A 21,435-nucleotide genomic window follows, 5' to 3' on the forward strand; every position below is an offset into this window, starting at 1 on the left:
ACCCTGCCAGCCCAAGACATGGGGCAGGAATTCCAGGTCTGGGCATTGGCTTGGTCTAGAGAGTGGGCATGGGGCTGGGTGGGTGGTCAGTCCCTCTGCCCTGTGGAGCCTGTGCCCCATGGAGAGGGCAGCAGCCAGAGGGCTCCAGGCTGGGCCCCCACAGTGCAGCACCCAGGCCAGGCCCTCAGTGTGGTGATGCAAGCATGGGGGTTTCAGGAGGTCACCAAGTCCCTGCTTGTACCGGGTCCCGGGTCTCCCACTGTGAAATGAGGCCTGGGCAGGCGGCTGTCATTGCTTGGCTTCTGCCAAGGAGACCCTGTGTGGAACTCCAGTGTATACACACATTAAAAGGGGGCAGTTCTGCAGGAAGCCTGGCTCTCCCCCAACAGCCATGGCCACTTGTTCCCAGGGTAACTTTCTGAGGAGTATGTGAGGTTTTGTGGAAGACAAAAACCAAACAAATCCACCATATACATGTGGGGTTACAGCATCGATACATCAGTTCTCAGGCCAGCTTTTCATTCCTCAGATTCCATGTTTCTTCAACAAGTAGGTCCCAAACACGTTCTGCTGAAGAACTGTGGCCTTTGGGTGATATTCCACAGAGCCTGCTCAAAAAGAGGGCCGGGGCTAAGTTCACTTCCTCGGGCTCTGGAGTCAGCATTCTAATTGTGGAGTCAGCATTCTAATTATTCTAATTATGGTGAGACCTTCCTCTCCTCTCGGGCCTTCGCCCTTCACCCACCAAGCCCTGGTCATTCCTCTTCAACCCCAGCATCCCCCTGGGTTCCTGTGCAGGCCTCGGCTTCCAGGAACCCTGCCTTGGAGTGTGTGGTTGGCTCTGTGACCAGCAAGCAGGAGGCCACGGCCGTCCCACCCTCAGGGCTCTCACATGGTGAGTGGCTTGGAGGACGCCCTCCATGTGGAGCTCAGGGCCACCACCCCGACGGGGCCTGCAAGGGTGGGCTTGTGCCTATCACTCATGCCTTCCCGGCTACCTCGGCCCAGTGAGAGTTGAGCACTGCGCCGAGCGCTCACAGCTGGGTCCCAGGATCCAGCTCCGCGAGGCTGCCCATTGCAGAGCAGAGGGCAGAGGGCAGAGGGCAGAGGGCAAAGGCAGCCTGGGTGGCCCAGCCACTGCCCCAACCTGAGGTCTCCCAGCAGCACCAGGTCTGGAAAATGCAAATCCCAAGAAACATAAAAGAAACCCTGAGGATCACAAAGAAAGCTGCGCTCTCGAGAAACAAATACATAAACAAAAATAAAAAGGAGAAGAGAAGCAAGTTCGGCTTAGGTAAGGAGACAAAGGAAAAAATCTTTTATTTATGATCAAACATGCAGACTCCTCTGAGAATGTGCAACACAGGCACCTTTTTCCCCTTTGCCTGCGTGTGCATCAGTTCTCATCAAGAAACAATTCTCTCTCTCCCTCTCTCTGCCCAGCCTTCCTCTCCATCCTCTCTCTCTCCCTCTCTCTGCCCAGCCTTCCTCTCCATCCTCTCTCTGCCCAGCCTTCCCCTCCATCCTCTCTCTCTCTCTCTGCCCAGCCTTCCTCTCCATCCTCTCTCTCTCCCTCTCTCTGCCCAGCCTTCCTCTCCATCTTCTCTCTCTCCCTCTCTCTGCCCAGCCTTCCTCTCCATCCTCTCTCTCTCCCTCTCTCTGCCCAGCCTTCCTCTCCTTCCTCTCTCTCTCCCTCTCTCTGCCCAGCATTCCCCTCCATCCTCTCTCTCTCTCTCTGCCCATCCTTCCTCTCCTTCCTCTCTCTCTCCCTCTCTCTGCCCAGCATTCCCCTCCATCCTCTCTCTCTCTCTCTGCCCAGCCTTCCCCTCCATCCTCTCTCTCTCCCTCTCTCTGCCCAGCCTTCCTCTCCATCCTCTCTCTGCCCAGCCTTCCTCTCCATCCTTTCTCTCTCCCTCTCTCTGCCCAGCATTCCCCTCCATCCTCTCTCTCTCCCTCTCTCTGCCCAGCCTTCCTCTCCATCCTCTCTCTCTCTCTCTGCCCAGCCTTCCTCTCCATTCTCTCTCTCTCCCTCTCTCTGCCTAGCCTTCCTCTCCATCCCAACCGGAAACAGTGCACAGCAGCAAACAATGGCACTAAGGAAAAGAGTCAAACTCTTTAAAGTTTCCACAAAATACTCATTCTGTCCCCCACCCCACCTCCTATACCAGTTTTGTTGTGAATAATTAATGCTTTGGGTAGATTTTTAACCTTCTGAATCTGAGCCCTTGACCTGAGCCTTTGGAAATGAAGATGAACGTGTAACCACTGTCATGGAGAGGGCCCCTTTTCTGTAGCTGAAGGTGAGGTTCCTGGAAGCACGGGGCCCTTGTTTCACCCTCAGTGGGAAGGGGCCTTCCTGGAAGCACAGGGCCCTTGTTGTTTCACCCTCAGTGGGAAGGGGCATTCCTGGAAGCATGAGGCCCTCGTTTCAACCTCAGTGGGAAGAGGGATTCCTGGAAGCACGAGGCCCTCGTTTCACCTTCAGTGGGAATGGGGGTTCCTGGAAGCACAGGCCCTTGTCGTTTCACTCTCAGTGGGAAGGGGGATTCCTGGAAGCACAAGGCTCTCGTGGGGAAGAGGGGGCACCTGCTGCACCATCGGAGGTTTTCTTTTTCATTCTCACTCATATGAACACAACACAGGCACCTTTTCAGTGTTTGTAAACTACCCATTCTATTCCGACCATACATGCGAACGCTTCCATTACTGGGATGGTCCAGTCTATTCCAACCATACATGCGAACGTTTCCGTTACTGGGATGGTCCAGTCTATTCCAAACATACATGTGAACGCTTCCATTACTGGGATGGTCCCATCTATTCCGAACGTACATGCAAACGCTTCCATTACTGGGATAGTCCTGTCTATTCCGAACATACATGCAAACACTTCCATTACTGGGATGGTCCTGTCTCAGCTGAGCTTCACTTTGGGCAAAAGCTGACATTTCCTGGCTTTGTAAGATGGTGAGAAAGACTTAGTTAATCCCAGGGTTGGATGAATTTATGAAAAAAGAAGTGAGTGGGGGTGGTCTTAATAGATTCTACAACTTTCTGCACAGTGAGACAGATTTGCCTATTATTTTTCTGATTTTGAAGAAAAGATTAGTTCTTAAATGAAGAGGTGGTATTTTTTATATTGAAGAGTTTGAGATGCTACAGCTTTATACACACGCCCCCCCGAAAGGCAGTACAAATGCTTTACCCCTTCAACATAAACTCCATTTCCCCGCGTAGCTCTGCGAAGATTCTGGAGGAGACTGCTTCCGGCTCAGGGACGCCAAGTGCAGCAGCCGACGCTGCAGAGGCTCTCGCGGCTGAAGGGCTCACAGGGCCAGGGGTGCCCGCCCCATCAGGACAGCACCTGAGTTATGGGGGACGATCCCCTCCATATAGAAACCAGGCAGTGCCAATATTTCGTGGTTCCTCAATTATCTACCCCCTCCCCTCTGGGCCATCCCCAAAAGCGGGCGGATCCAATCATGCGGCTCCATCCCCACTCTTGCCACTGTACCACTGCTCACTGTCTAAGGCCCCTTAGCGTGGACCCAGTTCACAATTTCACAGATGAGCTTTGGCCTTAGTACACGGGATGCTCTCCACAGGCCTGGCTGTGTGTGCTGTTACTGAAATGGAAATAACAGCTTACGGACTGAAGTTGGTTTACACTACTTGAAAAATTCAGTCAAGCTTGGAAACAAACCCTTGTCTGTTAACATGTAGACACCAAATTCAAACAATACTGGCTCCAGAGCTGAGTAAACTCAGATCCCTTCAAAGCTGCAAGGCTTTCCGCAAAAGTACATGGCTCAGAAAAAAAGAAACCCTGAATCCAATTCACATAAAAATGCGAAAGCCCCGGGGCAGCCGGCTGTCAGACTAACCTGCACCCGAAATTTTTGGATAGAGTAGATGTCTTTGGGATGTTCTAACCTGCACCCAACATTTCTGGATAGAGCAGCCTTCTTTGGGATGTTCAAAGCAACTTTCAGGAATTTTCAATCATCAGAAGCAACCCCCAAAGTGGCCGTTATCGAATGATTTTAAAAAGATACGCAGTTGGGAGTGAACTGAATATTTATTACTCCTTTCATGAACTGAATCTAATCTGCTACAAACCGTTCTTCTATTTAAGGCATACTGTATATTTGAGAAGTAGGAAAAACAGTTTATCAAAGATGTAATCCAATATTCACTTAAGCAGCTGAATACAACTTGTAGCCTTGAATGACCACTGAGTGATTTTCCTACAACCAAGGCAGTGTGGGAGGGTTGGGGCGAGAAGGTGGATTTCTTTTGAATCTGAGAAGCTGTGTGGATTGAGGGCATCACACCTCAGCTCTCAGATGCCCAGAATCACAGGAACACACCACCTGGTTCTTCCTTATTCCTGTGGCAGCTGCGACCGCTTCAGACGTGCACAGCACAAGCACCGCCCCTAACGTTCCCACTGTTATCTGTAAAACATAAAAGCAGAAATGCAACCTGCACATCATGGGCTTACACTCCCAGGCTCCCCAAGCCTGCACCTCAAATACAGCCTCTAATCCAACTTTCAGCCAGAAACATGGAGGTGGAGGAGGGTGAGCCCCATTTCATAGAGGAGAAAATGTAGGCTCAAAGGGTGACACAGAACTGAATCCACGGCTGGATGTCTCCAAAGTCTGTGTTAATTTTTAATAGACCATGTTGCTTCCCAATTAAATCAGAATTACTTCTAGGGAGTTGGTAATTCTCATGTCTGAGCATCAGAGTTGTTCATGTTGCATTGTTACAGTGACACACCTAAGAGATGCACAGGGAAAGCAGTGCATATACATTGGGTGTGTGTAAATTTGGACTCCACTCTATCTGCAAAAAAGGCTCCTGTAAAATACGCACACAATTGTGTCCTGAGCCCTGGGCAGTGTGTGAGGTGTAATTGATGCTGTAAAATATTTTTGATAAGGTATTCAGAGTAAGACATTCCATACAGAAAGTCCTGTTACTTTATATTAAGATTCTATAATTCACGGACTGGAGAGATGTTGCTTAAGAGCTGAACATTCTATGGAATTTAAGAGTCTTTGGGAAAGTTATTAATTTGTGAAATGCAGTGCTGTTCTGAAAAGCACAGTTCCAGTTATATACACCGAATTGTGCCTATTCTCTATTTTTTCACTGATGAATGAGGTGAGAATGATCGAAACGAGAATAACTTTTATTAGAGTTGTTGCTATTACAACTTAGTTTTGAAGTAAACGGCTGATGCTAGAAAACCTGAGCTCTGTTTCTCACCCATCGCTGGCTCATAAAGACTATCTTAGTGTTATTTGCTCAATGGGGGATTTCCTGCACTGTTTACATAACACTGCGCTTTTATGACGAGCTCTGTAATTATTTTTAGCCACCTTAATGGCTCTCAGAGGAGAGCAAAATCCTGGTGTCCATGGGACAGATGGAGGGTGAGGGCCAGGGAGGTCAGCGGCTCTCGTGCTGCCATTTCTCTGCAAGCTCAGGAAATTAGTTCCAGGGCTGGACTGCATCCAGGGATCAACATCAGCTCTCTGGGCACCGCCCTCACGCCACTGTTGCCTTGCAAAGGGAGGTTGTGAGGCTTTGATAATGCCAGAGAGATGGCTGCTGTGTCAGGGCAATAAAGGCCTGAGGCATAACTGTGGAAAGGGAGCTTTTCAACCCTCGCTGCCCGCTTCGGCTTCGGCAGAGCCACCTGATGCCAAGGAAGAGGGAATTCAGGATTCCCCCCACCCCACCATGTCACGTCACTGTGGACAGCCCTCATCCTGGAGGAAACTGGCTGCCAAGCAACCCCTGCTCCTTGCAGATGTGGGCATGCACCTAGCATTTCCATTGCTATGTAAATCCATATCACAAAGTCCACAGAGTATCCTTGGTGTCAAATATGTCAAGTTTGGAAAATGCCGTTGGGTAATGAAATCAATAAGGTAACAAATAGAAATAAAAATTTATATTGCAGCGCTTAGATCATACGTTTCTAGACAACAATGTTTAAACTGGAAACCTCAAATTGTTGTTAAGTTAGAATAAGCAAACCTCACATAGTTTGTGGTTTTAGGCTAGAAATAATTGCCGCATTAGACCAACAAACAAAGAAAAACATACTTAGAAGTCCCACCAGCCTAGAGCTAAGTAGGTCCTTGAGGTGGGCTTTGACCCGCTGGCTGTTTCCTGGGGTGCCTGTGCGTCCTGGGCGGTGGTGAAACTGGCTGCCTTGGTGCCTGGGTGGGGGGGTGACTGTGTTCTTACTGACACCATCTGGAGGTCTGATGCCAAAGAGCCCTATGCCTCCCCCAGCCCCCAAAGGCCATTGATTGGAACTGGCCTTTTGATGACTGGCGGCTTTTCCTGGGGCTTTGTGGTGGCTTTTAGAAGGATGGTTACTGACTGGTTGGAGGATTATTTTTCTCCTTGCACTAAATTTTTATGAGAAAAAGAATATACAGCAATCTTTGCTGTTCTGCAGCCCCCGCTGGTGATACCTAGGCAAACAGGATCTGGAGTGGACTGTCAGCAAACTCCAACAGACCTGCCACGGAGGGGCCTGACTGTTAGAAGGAAAACTAACCAACAGAAAGGAAGAGCATCAACATCAACAAAAAGGACATCCACTCAGAAACTCATCCACAGGCCACCAACATCAAAGACCAAAGGTAGATAAATCCACGAAGATGGGGAGAAACCAGTGCAAAAAGGCTGAAAACTTCAAAAACCAGAATACCTCTTCTCCTCCAAAGGATCACACCTCCTCGCCAGCAAGGGAACAAAACTGGATGGAGAATGAATGTGACGAATTGACAGATGTAGGCTTCAGAAGGTGGGTAATAGCAAACTCCTCCAAGCTAAAGGAGCATGTTCTAACCCAATGCAAGGAAGCTAAGAACCTTGAAAAAAGGTTAGAGGAATTGCTAACTGGAATAACCAACTTAGAGAAGAACACAAATGACCTGATGGAGCTGAAAAACAGCACGAGAACCTCATGAAGCACACACAAGTCTCAACAGCCGAATCGATCAAGCAGAAGAAAGGATATCAGAGATTGAAGATCAACTTAATGAAATAAAGCATGAGGACAAGATTAGAATACACAGATAATTGCTTTGAAAAATAAAGCTGGTTCATTGCCACACAGGATCTAAACCTATCAATCTAATGACTTACTGAATGATTGTAAATATTTATATATGATTTCATGATTTTATTAAGTCATTTGCTCAACACACAATGAGGGCTCTCCTGTCCCAGTGGGGCAGGTCCTGAGTCCAGGTCACAGTCTCCATTGTAACTAATCCTCCACCCACAGTTGGGTTTCTGCCCCTGTCCATTTTAATGGCCCTAGACTCACAGTGCCATTTCTGCTCTGAGCCTAAGCTGCTCCTGGGCAGGACGTCCTCTCCCAACTGTGTGAGGCTGGTGCAGTGCACAGCACTTGGTAGGTGGGAAACTATTCTCATGAATGAATGAGTGAATAAAATGCGGGTGCCGTATGGTGCCAAAGTGCACCTGTCCATGACGTATGTTTGTTGTGAACAGGAGCAGTATCCAAACATCATGAGGTCTGTGCTGTCTTAGTTCAGGGATGGGAAGTCACTCCCACAGAAATCCAGGGGAGCTTGCATTGGCTATGACAGTGTGATGGGAACACACGTTTCCACAGTGCAGTTCCGCTGGTATAGCTCAGCCCTGTCGGGGACGCCTACACTTCAGGAAGACAGGAGAAGCCAGTGCCTTTCCCATCTCAGAGCCTTTCCCGTCTCGAGGACTCTCGCCCAGGGAGGGACGGGTGTGGGGGGGCCCGGATCAGTGCAAGCCACTGTCTGGGTCGCTTACATCTCCTGGGCTTCTTTCCCTCCCAGAACCTGCTCTACCTACCTATGAAGGCTGCAGGGAGCTTCATGCAGCTCAGGCATTTTTCCAGACCAAACACAAAGGTGACAGATGAGAAGCACCTGAGGCGGCAGTTAGGGAGGACTGTGGGTTAGGAAGGACTGTCGGTTAGCAAGGACTGTGGGTTGGTTCGTGGTCTGGGAGGTGAGGGCAAGAAGCCTGGGCAGCCTGGAGGCGGCCACTGCTGAAACCACCCCAGGTCTCAGCTTCACTCAGCAAGCACTGTCTGAGGACCTCCCAGCACCCGGGCTGGGCAAGGCCCAAGAGGAACCGGTGGGCAGTGATGAGAAGCCACCTTCCACGGCTGGAGCTCTGTCTGCACAGAGGGCTTTGCTCACAGCCTGAGAATCCACGTTGGCTCTTCCACAGGACGAAGGCACAGACTCGCTGCTAAAGGGGACGGACACACCAGCCAGGAGACAAAGGCTTGTGACTTTTATGGCCAGAACATAACACGGCTTTGAGTTTTTTTTTTCTTTCAGATTTAGAAAAGAAGGGCAATCAACAGGCCATCACTTGCCCTAACCTTTTGTTGTCTCAGAGGTAGCCTGGAGATCCCAGACATGAGGACATGGACGCATGTCCCATCCACCTCAAAATCTCACAGGTCCAGAGCTCTCCACCAAAGGCCAGGCCAACCTTCGCTCATCTCGTGGATCAGCCCCTCCTGGACCCCTCACCCAGATGGGAGCTCCCGCCAGAACACAGACTCTGGAATCCAGGAATTCCCATCCTGAGCAATAACAAAATCACCCCCAAAAAGAAGGTGGCTTCACTATGCCTTCCCTTGGAAAAGGCAGTTTGCTGACAAATGTGTGTTTTTTAGTTTTCCCTCAATACCTCACTGCTCTAAATCATCATAAAGAATTTTAATTGCTGTCAATAAGTAGTTTTGAACATGGCTTCCCAGAATGACTGTGTATTTTGACAAGTTTCAAAAAAATGCCTTACCCTTTCTGACCTTAATTTTTTCTCTATTCTTAATACCTTAAAAATAGCTATAGTTTTATTACTATTATATCAGTAGTTCTGTTATTTATCATCAGATCAAAAGCAAATGTTCTTTGGGAAGAAGTCCTTGATGCATTTATTAAGTGAAAAACTTACTTTACAATAGTTTCATCATCCAGTTCCTCATTTGTAAGTATGCGCATGCTTCAGTGTTTGAGTATTAGTACCTAGAGCAAAATGGGAGCTGCTGTGTCTTCTCTGGCTAGTGAGACCACAGAGGTTTTCCTTTCCCTTCCTTCTCTCCCTTTCCATTCTCTTCTCCTCCTTCTCCTTCTCCCCCTCCTTCTTTGCTTACCTGTATTTTCTAAATCTTCTACAATGATTACATATTCTTCTGTAATAATAAAAAATCAAACTGAAGAGAATGTTTACGCTGAATTGAAAAACAGAAAAAGAGAATCAAAATATCCGGGACTTTAAGGAAGTGGCGTTTTTCTTTTAATCATGTACCTTTTCTCATTCTTTCTGTTGATCATCATCATCTTAATGTTTTGTAGTTATAACTATTTAATTGTTCAATCTCTTAGCAAACTAACAAAACTAGATTTTACCTCAAGTGACAAAGCATGACCTAAATTCTTTGAATTCTCTTTCAATCTTTTGTGGACAAAATTGAGAGAGCAAATTAAATGGACACTCAGGGTTCTGGAGCATTGCCTTCCAATCACTTTATAGTAGGCATTCGATCTTTCAATATCACCAAAGGTTTTGCCCTTTATGACCTGACATAAGACTTCCCAAACTCTCATGTGTGTCTGAGCCACCTGGGCTCTTGCTAAGATGCAGGCTCTGATTTGGAAGGTCTGGGGTGGGCCTGGGATTCTGCATTCTAACAAGGTCCTGGGTGATGCTGGCCAGTGGACCACGCATTGCTCTAACAAGAGCCCAGAGATTAGAGGTGGGCATCTTTCCATGAAAATTCCTTCTCCAGAAGGCCTAGAACGTCTTTGTTTTAGTGGAAAGCCTAGAATCATATAAAGGAAACCTGAAATATGTGTATGCTGTCATTCACTGACCTACACCTTAGAGGCTGTATGAGGGGGTGATTATTAAGGTTTGAAACCTGGAATATGTGTATGCTGTCATTCACTGACCCACACCTTGGAGGCTGTATGAGGGGGTGATCATTAAGGTTTCTAGTTTTAAATTGAGAACTGGATTTGAATGCGAGCTTGTGGGAAAGCTTGGACAGCCCTTCACCTCTGTGTCTTGATTTCTTCCAGAGTTGCTCTTGCTGACGTGCAGGGTAGAGAAGTGGAGATGGGGCATTGCCCACACAGCTGGCACAGTGCCCGCCGTGGAAGGCGCCCTCACCCAGTACCAGTGAGAACCACCACAGGCTTCTTCCTCTTGGGAGCCATGACCTTGGGCCCTTCCTCTGGTCTCACACTCAAGGCTCCAGAGCCACATGAGGTCATTTTCATAGAGGATAACCCCTCAACAGCTGGCTCCAGGTCCTTCAGCAGGTGTGGATGCTGCTGGAGAAGGTGCTGGAGAGACACAGCTTTGGGACAGTAGGTCCTCACTGGACATCGGGGATAGGCTTTCGATGTAAGAATTGTAGAAAGAGGAGAGAAACACGAAGCGTGTCTTAACAGTCAACATTTCAAACCTGGGAGGGACCTCTGACCAAATTAGGTCAGAAGCTGCACTCCCTTACAGACTAAGAGTTTTTAAGGATTTAGGGAGGGAGAGTTTATCAGAGGCTTGGGCTGCTTCTGTGTTTCTTTGTTGTGCTTCTTTGGGAGGGAGAGTTGTGCCTTTCTGCAGCTGCAGGCATACAACCCCCCACCCCACCCCTGAGTCTGCCTTTAGCTTCCCTATCTTAGTGCACCGGAAGGGAAAGCAACGTGCTTATTAAGGCCCACTGTTTTACTGGGGCCCATTGTATGAGGGTGAAGTTCGGCCGTTACCCAAGAGACTTTCCCCCACCTCCCTTGGTGCCAGAGCTGTCTTATCTGTGTTTTACTGTCTGCTCTTTCTGGCTGCTTGTAGCTAGAAGAGAAGTGATTTCCTTGAAATGCAGGAGGCTGGAAAGGGAACTGGAACTAAAAGGGGCAGGGCTTGTCCGAGATGATGGTGCTTCTCCTGCTCCGACACTCGGAAATGGCAACTTGAGGTGAAATGACATAAAACAAAACCAATTTGCCATCGGTTAATTGACAGAAACAAGAGTTACATTCCTACAACGTATTTCTGGCCAAAAAACATTATCACCATACCTCGAAACAAAGACCAAAACACTCCTCATATGAAACATGGAAATAAATGTGAGTTATACAGACATTTAAGAAAGATTGAGAAAAACAAGTAGGACAATGATTTCCCACTGACTCCAGGCCAGGGTGATGGGTGGCTGGAGCCTGTGCACATCTGTGCGATGTGGGAGGAACCCAGAGGGCCCTGAGCTCCACCCAGAGAGTGGCCCCGGTGGCAATTCGATTTTTTTCACATCAACGTTATACCAAAATGACATTGAACAAAATGACATCATCTGAGGATCTGCTGCATCTACACTGCAGGCCATGGATGGGCCTTCTGGGTCTCCCTTGTCCAGCTCTGTGCCCACAAGCAGCATGATGACCAATTCTTAACATCACGTCAGGAAGCACAAGTTTCCAAACATAAGGAAAAGCCCCCCCAGGGGCTGTGAAGGACATGAACGGCCAAGCTGAAAAGCACCAATCAGGAGCAGTGTGCCCCTGTTGTGATAATACAAGTTAGGGTGTGTTCAGGGCCCCCAGGTCTCACAACCACTGTCACCTCTGAACGATGAATCTGATACGTCTCCTCAACAAACAAATTGGAAATCAAAGCCATGTCTCTCTTTCTCGTGGGCTTTTGAACCTTACTAATAAGGAGTATCAAACATGATGAATGTGATTGGATGCTTTTCACTGTGTGTGATGCAAAGGGCACTTCACCAGGAATGAGAAAAATTGAGTTCAAGTGCTGGAATCAATATTAATTCAATGTGATGCTCAACTAGATGGTTATCTCTGGTTTCTCCACCTGTAAACCAAGGTAATAGGACCAGTTGCTTCTCTCAATCTGAAGTGTTTAAGGACAGGTTTATGGTCTTGGTTTATAAAATTAAAACAGACTTTTTAAAAACTTTTAGTTTTTTTTTTGTTTTCTTTATGAGATGGGGTCTCACTATGTTGACCAGGCTCAACATAGTGAGACCTGCCCAGGACAGGGTCTGCCTTGTGGGATGGGCTGGGCTGCCGGGACAGGCTCCAGCCACCCATGACCCTGGCCTGGAGTCAGTGGGAAATCATTGTCCTACTTGTTTTTATCAAGTGATCCTCCCATCTCAGCCTTCCAAAGTTCTGGAATTACAAGCATGAGCTGCCATGCCCAGCCAAATCCAGACATAATTTAGAAAAGTGAAGTCTTCTCGCTTTCCTCGGAAGAAGCTTGTATTAGTCTGTTCTCATGATGCTATAAATAACTTTTTGAGACTGGGTAATTTATAAAGGAAGAAGGTTTAATTGACTCACGGTTCCAAGGGCTGGGGAGCCCTCAGGAAACTTACAATCATGGCAGAAGGCATTTCTTCACAGGGTGGCAGGAGAGAGTGAGGGCTGAGCAAAGAGAAAGGCCCTTATAAAACCATCAGGTCTCCCAAGAACTCACTCACAATCACGAGAACAGCATAAGGATAACCTCCCCCATGATTAAATGTTCTCCCACTGGGTCCTTCCCATGACTACAATTCAAGATGAGATTTGGGTGGGGACACAGCCAAACCATATCAAAGCTCAAAGTTAATTTCCCCAGTGCTCTGAGATGTTCCCTTCATTTCCCCAGTGGGAGGGGAATGAAGGATGACATCTCTGTCTTAGATGCTCAGCCTTTATTTTCAGAGCATGTTTGATGGAGGGAGGGTTTGTCTACCAGAAGGCTTGATCCTGGGTGGAAGTGGGAGTGGCACCACTCACTGTCACCCACTGGAGACCCAGGAGCACCACGTTTGCTTCCTGTCCTGCAAACTTATTATCTGCTGGCCTAGAGCATAGGTGCCAAGGGGAGGACTGCTTAGTTACAAAAGGACTGAGTTCCAGAGGGAGGCACGCTTCCACCAGGAGACACAGTGATGATCCACTGAACTGGAAATTAAGATGCTACCCTGCCACTTAGGGATTCTCATGCCTCTGAGTCAACAGGCTAAGTAAGAAGAGGGTTATAGTGCTGGCTGGGTGCCTGACCCTGACTACCAGGGGGAAACTGAGCTGCTACTTTAGAGTAAAGGCAAGGAAGGTTGCGTCTGGAATACAGGAGAGCCCTTAGGGTGTCTCTTGGTATTACCATACCTGTGATTACTGTCAATGGAAAACCACCTCGACCCAATCCAGGCAGACTACGAATGGCCCAGACCCTTCACATATGAAGATTTGGGTCACCCCGGCAAATACAGAACTGTGACCAGCTGAGGTCTTGCTGCAGGCAAATGAAACACAGAAGAAGGTCATTGTGAGTACCAGCTCTGCCCATCGGACCAGTTACAGAATCAAGGGCTGCCACTGTCTTGAGTGTTTCCTCTCTATTTTGCCATGAATATGTGGGTGTATCAAATATCTTTGTTTCCTTCCTTCTTTTGTCCCCTTTTTATAATAGCATGTAAGTCACAGGATATCAGGGAAATGATTAAACGCCACTAAAGGACTTTGCCTCCTCTTCTGGGGAGGGAGTTTGTGCATACTTGGTTGCATGTAGGATGGTTGTACCATTTTAGGCAAAAGTGTAGCCTTATTATTGTTTTTACCTGGAGATTGGGCATGGTGTAAGGAAATGTGTCTGGTGCCAAGTTGACATGGGATGGACTTGTGATAGTTAATTTTATGTGTTAACTTGGAGGGTGATTTTGGTGAGATTGATATTACATTGTGAACTTTGGGTAAATCAGGTTGCCCTCCGTAATCTGGGTGGGCCTCCTGCAGTCAGCTGAAGGCCTGAACAGAACAAGGGGACGGCCTCCCCAAGCAAGAGGGGATTTTCCAGTGGACGGCCTTCAGGCTGAGCTGCACCGTGGGCTCTCCCAGGTCCCCAGCCTGCAGCACACACTGCAGGTTTTGGACTTGCCAGCCCCCATAATCCTTGTAATGAATGACCCAATTCTCTCTGTTTACATTATGTATGCATCTTACTGTTTCTGTTTTTCTGGGGAACACTGGTGTCTACCCAAGCCAGCTGACCCATCCTCATGCATTAAGTGACCAAGGACAATGAGCTCCATCCTCTTCGGAAGGATGACTTTGGGTTCTTTGCTTTCACACTCTTAATTCATGTGCTTTTCTGGCATCTGGCTTGTTTCCTACTTATTATTCCTTAGACCTGAGGAAAGCTGTTGTTCAAGCTCTCACTGACCTGCTCCATGTGCATGCAAAGACCCCTGGAGCTGCTGTCCAGGCACTGAACCCCCATCTCGCTTCTCCTGAGCAGTCAGACAGCTCAGACACAGCCCTCTACATAGAAATAGAGGCATGGCTGAAGTGTAAGTCAAGGGCCATGTATCAGTCAGGATTGAGAAATAAAAATAAAATCTTAAGCCCCCAACTAACCGAATAGATCATCTCTTGTTCAAGAGGACCACAGAGAAACCTTGAAACTGAGTTCCTGGCCATGATAGGACAGGAGATCAGACATGCCTCACCGCCATTAGGCTTCCATCCCTAAGGACTGGGTAGAAACCAGCCCTTTCAAAAGGCTCTGCCATTGATATCAATCAACTGCCTGCCACTGCCCCTCCCTTTGCAGTTTTGACAAAACCACTGACCGCTATTCCTTCCTGACAGAGACCACTGACCTCAGAGTGGCTCTGGCCAGTCTACTGAGGATGCACAGTGAGTTTTCGTGTCCTCTATTTCACTTTTTGATATCACAGGGACAAAAACTCCACCCTGGGATTATGCTAATGTGGCCATTTTTGAACATGGGACCCATAAAAGGGCATGAAACTCAATTGCACATGGATGTATTTCTTCTTTCATGAATATTCATGACTCCCCCCATAGCTTATTGAATATGTATATTTGGCCACCTTGCTCAATCAATCCCTGTCTTATTCTTCCCACCTTCTACATGTCTGTTTCTAGCTTCTGACTGGAGGCTACCCTTTTCAAGTGGTCAGAATGGCCACCTGCAGGCTACAGCCCTTTATGAGAAATAAAGCTTTCCTTTCCAAACGTATGAATGTGGTCATCATTCAGTGGACAGAATCTCTCAGTTCAAAGTGATGGGAACTCATCCTGAAACAGGCTAACATGTTCAGCTTCCAGGTTAGAACCCAGGGGTGTTATGGGCTCACAGCTGAGCAGGGTCATAGATGCATCACAGAATCAGAGGAAGGGGCACAGAATCAGGGTCTTGAGCCAGCGCCACTAATGGTGCAGAGTCAGGTTCCCTCTCTCTGTCTCCCTCTCTGTCTCTCTCTCTCTGCGTCTCTCTCTGTCTCTGTCTCCCTCTGTCTCAATCTCTCCCCCATCTCTCTCTGTCTCTCTCCCCTTGTATCAATCTCTCCCTCTATCTTTGTTTCTCCCCATCTCTGCCTCTCTCTCTTTCTCCCTCTGTTTCTCTCTCCCTCTGTCTCAATTTCTACCCCATCTCTCTCTCTCCCTCTGCCTCTCTCTGTCTCTCTCCCTCTCTGTCTCTCTCTGTCTCTGTCTCTCTCCCTCTGCCTCTCTCTCCCTCTCTCTCTCTGTGTCTCTCTCCCTCTCTCTGTCTCTCTCTCTCTCTGTGTCTCTCTCCCTGTCTCTGTCTCTCTCCCTCTGCCTCTCTCTCTCTCTCCCTCTGCCTCTCTCTCTCTCCCTCTGCCTCTCTCTCTCTCCCTCTGCCTCTCTCTCTCTCCCTCTGCCTCTCTCTCTCCCTCCGCCTCTCTCTCTCTCCCTCTGCCTCTCTCTCTCCCTCCGCCTCTCTCTCTGTCTTTCTTCCTCTGTCTCTCTCCCTCTGTCTCAATCTCTCCCCCATCTCTCTCTCCCTCTGCCCCCTCTCTTTCTCCCTCTGTCTCTCTCTGTTTCTCTCCCTTTGTCTCAGTCTCTTCCCTATCTTTCTCTCTCCCTCTGCCTCTCTCTGTGTCTCTCTCCCTCTGTCTCTCTCTCTCTCCTTCTGCCTCTCTCTCTCTCCGTCTCTGTCTCTCTCCCTCTGCCTCTCTCTGTCTCTCTCCCTCTGTCTCTGTCTCTCTCCCTCTCTGTGTCTCTCCCTGTCTCTGTCTCTCTCTCTGTCTCTATCTCTCTCTGTCTCTGTCTCTCTCCCTGTCTCTATCTCTCTCCCTCTCTCTCTGTCTCTCTCCCTTTCTCCTCTCCCCATTCCCCATTTGTCTCTCATGCTGTCATTTTCTTCTTGGCTTCATTCTTCAGACAATTTCCACATCCCTGGATGACCCACGCAGATTAGCACGCTCTCAGGTTAGTAGCCCCAGGGAAAGACGATTCTTTTTTAATCTAGAAAACATCTGTTTAAAGAATCCTTAATTCTGCCAGGATCACAAGTTTACCTGTCGGGGTGATCTATACAGTTGTGGAGGACTCTTCCATGGTAGACGAAGGTCTAAACATGGCGGTGGTTTTAGGGGGCTGTGCTTGTTGAGGGGGGGACGGAAATGGTGAGGAAAAGAGTCCATTCAACATAGCGAGTTTGTGTCACTCAGAATCATGGTGAGGACCTGCAGGTATGCACGTGGACGCTGACCCATGGAGGGAATTGGTGTTCTCTGACCATCCCTTCAGTGCAGAACATCAGTCACAATTTAAGTTCTGTTTAGGTAAACCTTTTCCTATGGGGCATTTTCATTTTCTAAGGGTATGAGCTCATAGCAGGGCAAATCGCTTGGTAGTTAAGACATCAGATGATGGTTCTCAGGGTGGCCCAGGCAGTAGGACAATCAGAGACTTTCAGCTGCCCAGACCCCTCCCTGGACAAGAGATGTGCATGGCGACCCCGGCCCCTCCCTGTCCACGTGACCCTCTTCTCCATGACACTGTACAAAGGAGAGAACGTCCACAGTGACCCAGCCCCCATCAAGTCACCCAAAGCTTGTGGGAAACAACCAATATGGAAAGATAAAAATTACTAAATGCAAAAGCTGCAGGGGAATGACAGCAAACACAAATAAATGAAATGAATGTCTTTAACTTAAACTACTTCTGGCCTCACTGTGTGTACTTTATGGCTCTATGAGGTCATTTTTGTGCAAATAGGTGCCCAAAATTGGAGTGCATTCAATTGACCATCCTTCAAATAAAAAGTGAGCATATCCTAAAATGTAGAGAAGTCAAGTCTTTTTTTTTTTTGAGATGGAGTCTCACTCTGTCACCCAGGCTGGAGTGCAGTGGTGTAATCTTGGCTCACTGCAGGCTCTGCCTTCCGGGTTCATGCCATTCTCCTGCCTCAGCCTCCCAAGCAGCTGGGACAACAGGCGCCCGCCACCACACCCGGCTAATTGTTTTTGTGTGTGTTTTTTAGTAGAGACGGGGTTTCACCATGTTATCCAGGATGGTCTTGATCTCCTGACCTTGTGATCCGCCCGCCTCGGCCTCCCAAGCTGGGATTACAGGTGTGAGCCACCGCGCCCGGCCGAGAAGTCAAGTCTTTCAGGACATACCTAAAGAAGATAGCATCCGTGGTGCATGGAGCATGTGCCTCACCAGGCATCACCATACCCACCACAGCTCGTGCGTGTGGATGCCTTTGCTACCCAGGACAGCCATACAAGGAAGCCACTGGGGTCAGTCCCATGCACAAACGGCATGTCAAGAAATTAAATGATTTCCTCAGGGCCCCGCAATTACCTTCAGCAAAGCTGAGATTCCCAGCCTTCTCTCTGCTCCCTGAGACTGACTCTGAATTGCTTTTCTGCTAGAGATGAAAACAAGAACAGAAACAGTGGAAACTAATCACATTTTTAAAAGTTTTACATAACCACTTAATTATAATATGCCTGCCCCAAAAGCACTCCTAACGTCCTAACACATGGTAACTTATTTGTTTAATTTTATAAGTATTTTCAGGGACATGGTGGGAGGGAGAGCATCAGGATAAAGAGCTAATGCATGTGAGGCTTAATACCCAGGTGATGGGTTGATCTGTGCAGTAAACCACCATGGCACACGTTTACCTGTGTAACAAACCTGTACCTCCTGCACATGTATCCCGGGACTTAAAATTAAGTTTAAAAAAATAAAGTATTTATGGAAACATGGAGCTCTTTCTCTCTCTTTTTCTACTTCATAGAGTTTTCTTTCTTTTTTTTTTTTTTTTTCCAGTACTTGTGATTTTTCTTTAAACCTCAAATATTATCGTCATGGAAGAAATACTCACAGTCCATCAAGCTTGCCTGTCAGGAGCATTTCCACCCTACAGACCAGCCAGGGAGGCAGAGTGCAGCCCGGGTCTGTGGGTCACCAGGCCTCAAATGCCATCCCAGCGCCAGTGAAAGTTTGCTGTGTTCCTTTACACTGTCCCCTGTGGGCCTGGCTTCCCTGTGAGAAGGTGAGGACTTGGCTCAGCTCCTTAAGTTCCTGTTCAGCTTCAGGTTAGGACTCTATTAAATAACAACCCGACACCTTCAGATTCCTCCTCTACCCTCCATGAGATCAGCGACTAGCACCTTGTGCATCTCATTTTAGGTGCATTTTTTTTTTTTTTGAGACAGAGTCTCACTCTGTTGCCAGGCTGAAGTGCGGTGGCATGATCTCGGCTCACTGCAGCCTCCGCCTCCCAGGTTCAAGCGATTTTCCTGCCTCAGCCTCCTGAGTAGCAGAGATTACAGGCACTCGCCACCACGCCCATCTAATTTTTGTGATTATAGTAGAGATGGGATTTCACCATGTTACCAGGCTGGTCTGGAACTCCTGACCTCAGGTGATCCGCCCACCTTGGCCTCCCAAAGTGCTGGAATTACAGGTGTGAGCCACCGTGCCTGGCCTTGGCTGATATCTTAACGTTCATATGGTACTTTTTCCCAGAGCCTGTCATGCCCTGCGCAGCTCCCTGACCAACTCAGATCAGATCAGGGAGGTCGTTTGATCCTGTGTACACCACAGCTGACCGCGTGTGCAGCAGGACCCTCGGTATGCTCTCAGGAGCTGCAGTCCGGGAAACACAGGAAAGCTGTCGGCTGTGGTGGAGACTTCAGGCTTAGGTCCTGGGGGGATGGGTCCTCCAGTTCTCCCTCTGGGTCTCCGCGGGAACCCCGGTACTGCCTGTAAAGCCCCAGCCCTCCCCTCACTTGGCTTAAACCGCTGGGCATTTCCTTCCACAGGTTAAAGAGCCCCAAACAAAACACGCATTGAAATCTGCCTCCACAGCCCTCTCGGGCCTGCACAGGGCTGACCGGCACCCCTGGAGCCTGTCCACCTCTGGAAGGGCAGTTGCATGGCTCTGAGCACCGACGGAAACCCCTCGACCTGGAGAGGCCGCCTGCGTGGGGCCGACGTTGCACAGGCTGACCTTGTAGGGCGGTGGGTGGGGGATGCGGGGCAGGGGGCACAGCCCGGGCGCTCTTCCAGTGCTGGTTTGTCTATTTCATGTTGTCCACCCTGTCATCCACCAGTTGTTCTTTGGGTGCATTGGTAATAATATCTCCCGCATGGATGAGCTCTTCCCAGAGCCTCGTGGATGCTGAATGAAGCCCAAGGAATGGCCTTCACCAGACACTTCGTTTTGTTTTTTCTGCTTATAAAAGGCAGGGCCCAGATAGTTTCATTTTCACAGGGACATCTGTAAGCACACACTTTGATTTACACTGGAAAGAGCCAATGGTTCTCATTTACAGAGGGTCAAGCTCCAGGAGGGAGGCAAGGGGACGCTTTGGAAAATAAAGTTCTTCCTTTTACTCCTGTGGGCCTGATGTGCTCTGTGAAGTTCGAACACTGTATCGACCATCTCAACTCTCAGGACAGCATGTGACACCTCCATCACTGGGAGCAAACTCTGTGCAGGAGCACCTGATTCTGCCAGGGCAGGTAAGGAGGTGACGCCCCGCGGAGGCAGGTGATGTCCCGCGGAGGCAGGTGATACGGAGCTCTGGGGAGACCACCAGGGTGGGAGGGGAGAGCGCCAGGAAGGGCTGCTGTGTTGAAGCTGCTCCCATGCGCCCCGAAAGGGGGACGTCCACAGACAGAGAAGAGTGGGATCCCCTGACCACAGAGGCTGCCTTGGGCCGTGTCCCTTCTGGACATACAAATGCCCCATGGGCTGAGCCGTGTGTATCCTACGATACCCCAGATATCCCAATAACCAGAGTCCCTGTGGGACAGCGAGTGAGGCTGAGGATGAACAAGCTTTGAAGCCTTTTTGAAAAACTACTAGCTCTCAAAACACAAAGTGCATTCAAACAAGAAGTTAATTTGTTATAACTTTTATGTTATAAAAGTGGATTTTTATGTAGGAAAAGGTAAGGATAAACTTAAATTATCCTATAATTGTGGCTATTTACTTGGGCTCAAACACTGAAAAGAAAATGAGAATTTCCTCTTTAAATTCCCTTTTCCCACATCCTTCCAGGAAATTCGCTCTCAGAAGCATGTTCCACTCAAGCGGGCTTGGCCTGCGCTGTGAGTCAATGTGAAGAGGGTGTGTTGGCTTCGGCTGGTTGACCTTCAGAAGTCGGAGAAGGCCAAAGTCCCACTGAATAAACTGCAGATGAAAGAGACTCATGGGTCCTCAGAAGGAGGCATATGGCTGCTCTCGGGATCTTGACTTTTGAAATATTTGTTTAAAGCAAACACTTGCAATGGCTGTGGAAAGCCTCCTGTTTCCTCTGGACCCTCAGCCTCTCCCTCGCAGGGCAGGGCACCGGGTTCTCTCCCTCGGGGACAATGAGGCAGGAGAGACTTTTGTTTATTCTTCAGGAGTCTCTGAGAGTTCACAGTCATGTTAAAAATTAACCTGGGGCCAGGCGCGGTGGCTCATGCCTGTAATCCCAGCACTCTGGGAGGCCAAGGCACAGGCGGGTCACCTGAGGTCAGGAGTTCAAGACCAGCTTGGCCAACATGGAGAAACCCCATCTCTACTAAAAATACAAAAATGAGTCGGGTGTAGTGATGGGTGCCTGCAGTCCCAGCTACTCAGGAGGCTGAGGCAGGAGAATCACTTGAGCCCGGGAGGCGGAGGTTGCAGTGAACCGAGGTCATGCCACCGTACTCCAGCCTGGGTGACAGAGTGAGACTCTGTCTCAAAAAAAAAAAAAAAAAAAAAAAAATTAAGAAAAAGAAAAAAGAGACCAAGCATGGTGGCTCATGCCTGTAATCCCAGCACTTTGGGAGGCCGAGGCAGGCTGATCACCTGAGGTCAGGAGTTCGAGACCAGCCTGGCCAACATGGTGAAACCACGTCTCTACTAAACGTATAAAAAATTAGCTGGGTGTGGTGGCAGGCACCTGTAATCCCAGCTACTCAGGAGGCTGAGGCAGGAGAATTGCTTGAACTCGGGAGGCAGAGATTGTGGTGAGCCAAGATCACGCCACTGCACTCCAGCCTGGGCGACAGAGTGAGACTGTGTCTAAAAAAAAAAAAAAAA

At 48.6% G+C, this 21,435-nt stretch overlaps 1 long non-coding RNA gene across 1 annotated transcript; it reads left to right on the forward strand.

Moving 5' to 3' along the window:
- The first annotated feature begins 712 nt into the window (after window positions 1-712).
- LOC107975433 (uncharacterized) lies at window positions 713-21,117 on the forward strand. The gene is made up of 5 exons (XR_001718966.3): window positions 713-895; window positions 17,380-17,889; window positions 18,180-18,405; window positions 19,178-19,880; window positions 20,422-21,117. It is a non-coding gene; the product is annotated as an uncharacterized LOC107975433 (long non-coding RNA).
- The last annotated feature ends 318 nt before the right edge of the window (window positions 21,118-21,435 follow it).

The sequence above is a fragment of the Pan troglodytes genome, chromosome 5, assembly GCF_028858775.2.
Source record: "Pan troglodytes isolate AG18354 chromosome 5, NHGRI_mPanTro3-v2.0_pri, whole genome shotgun sequence".
Classification (NCBI taxonomy): Eukaryota; Metazoa; Chordata; class Mammalia; order Primates; family Hominidae; genus Pan; species Pan troglodytes.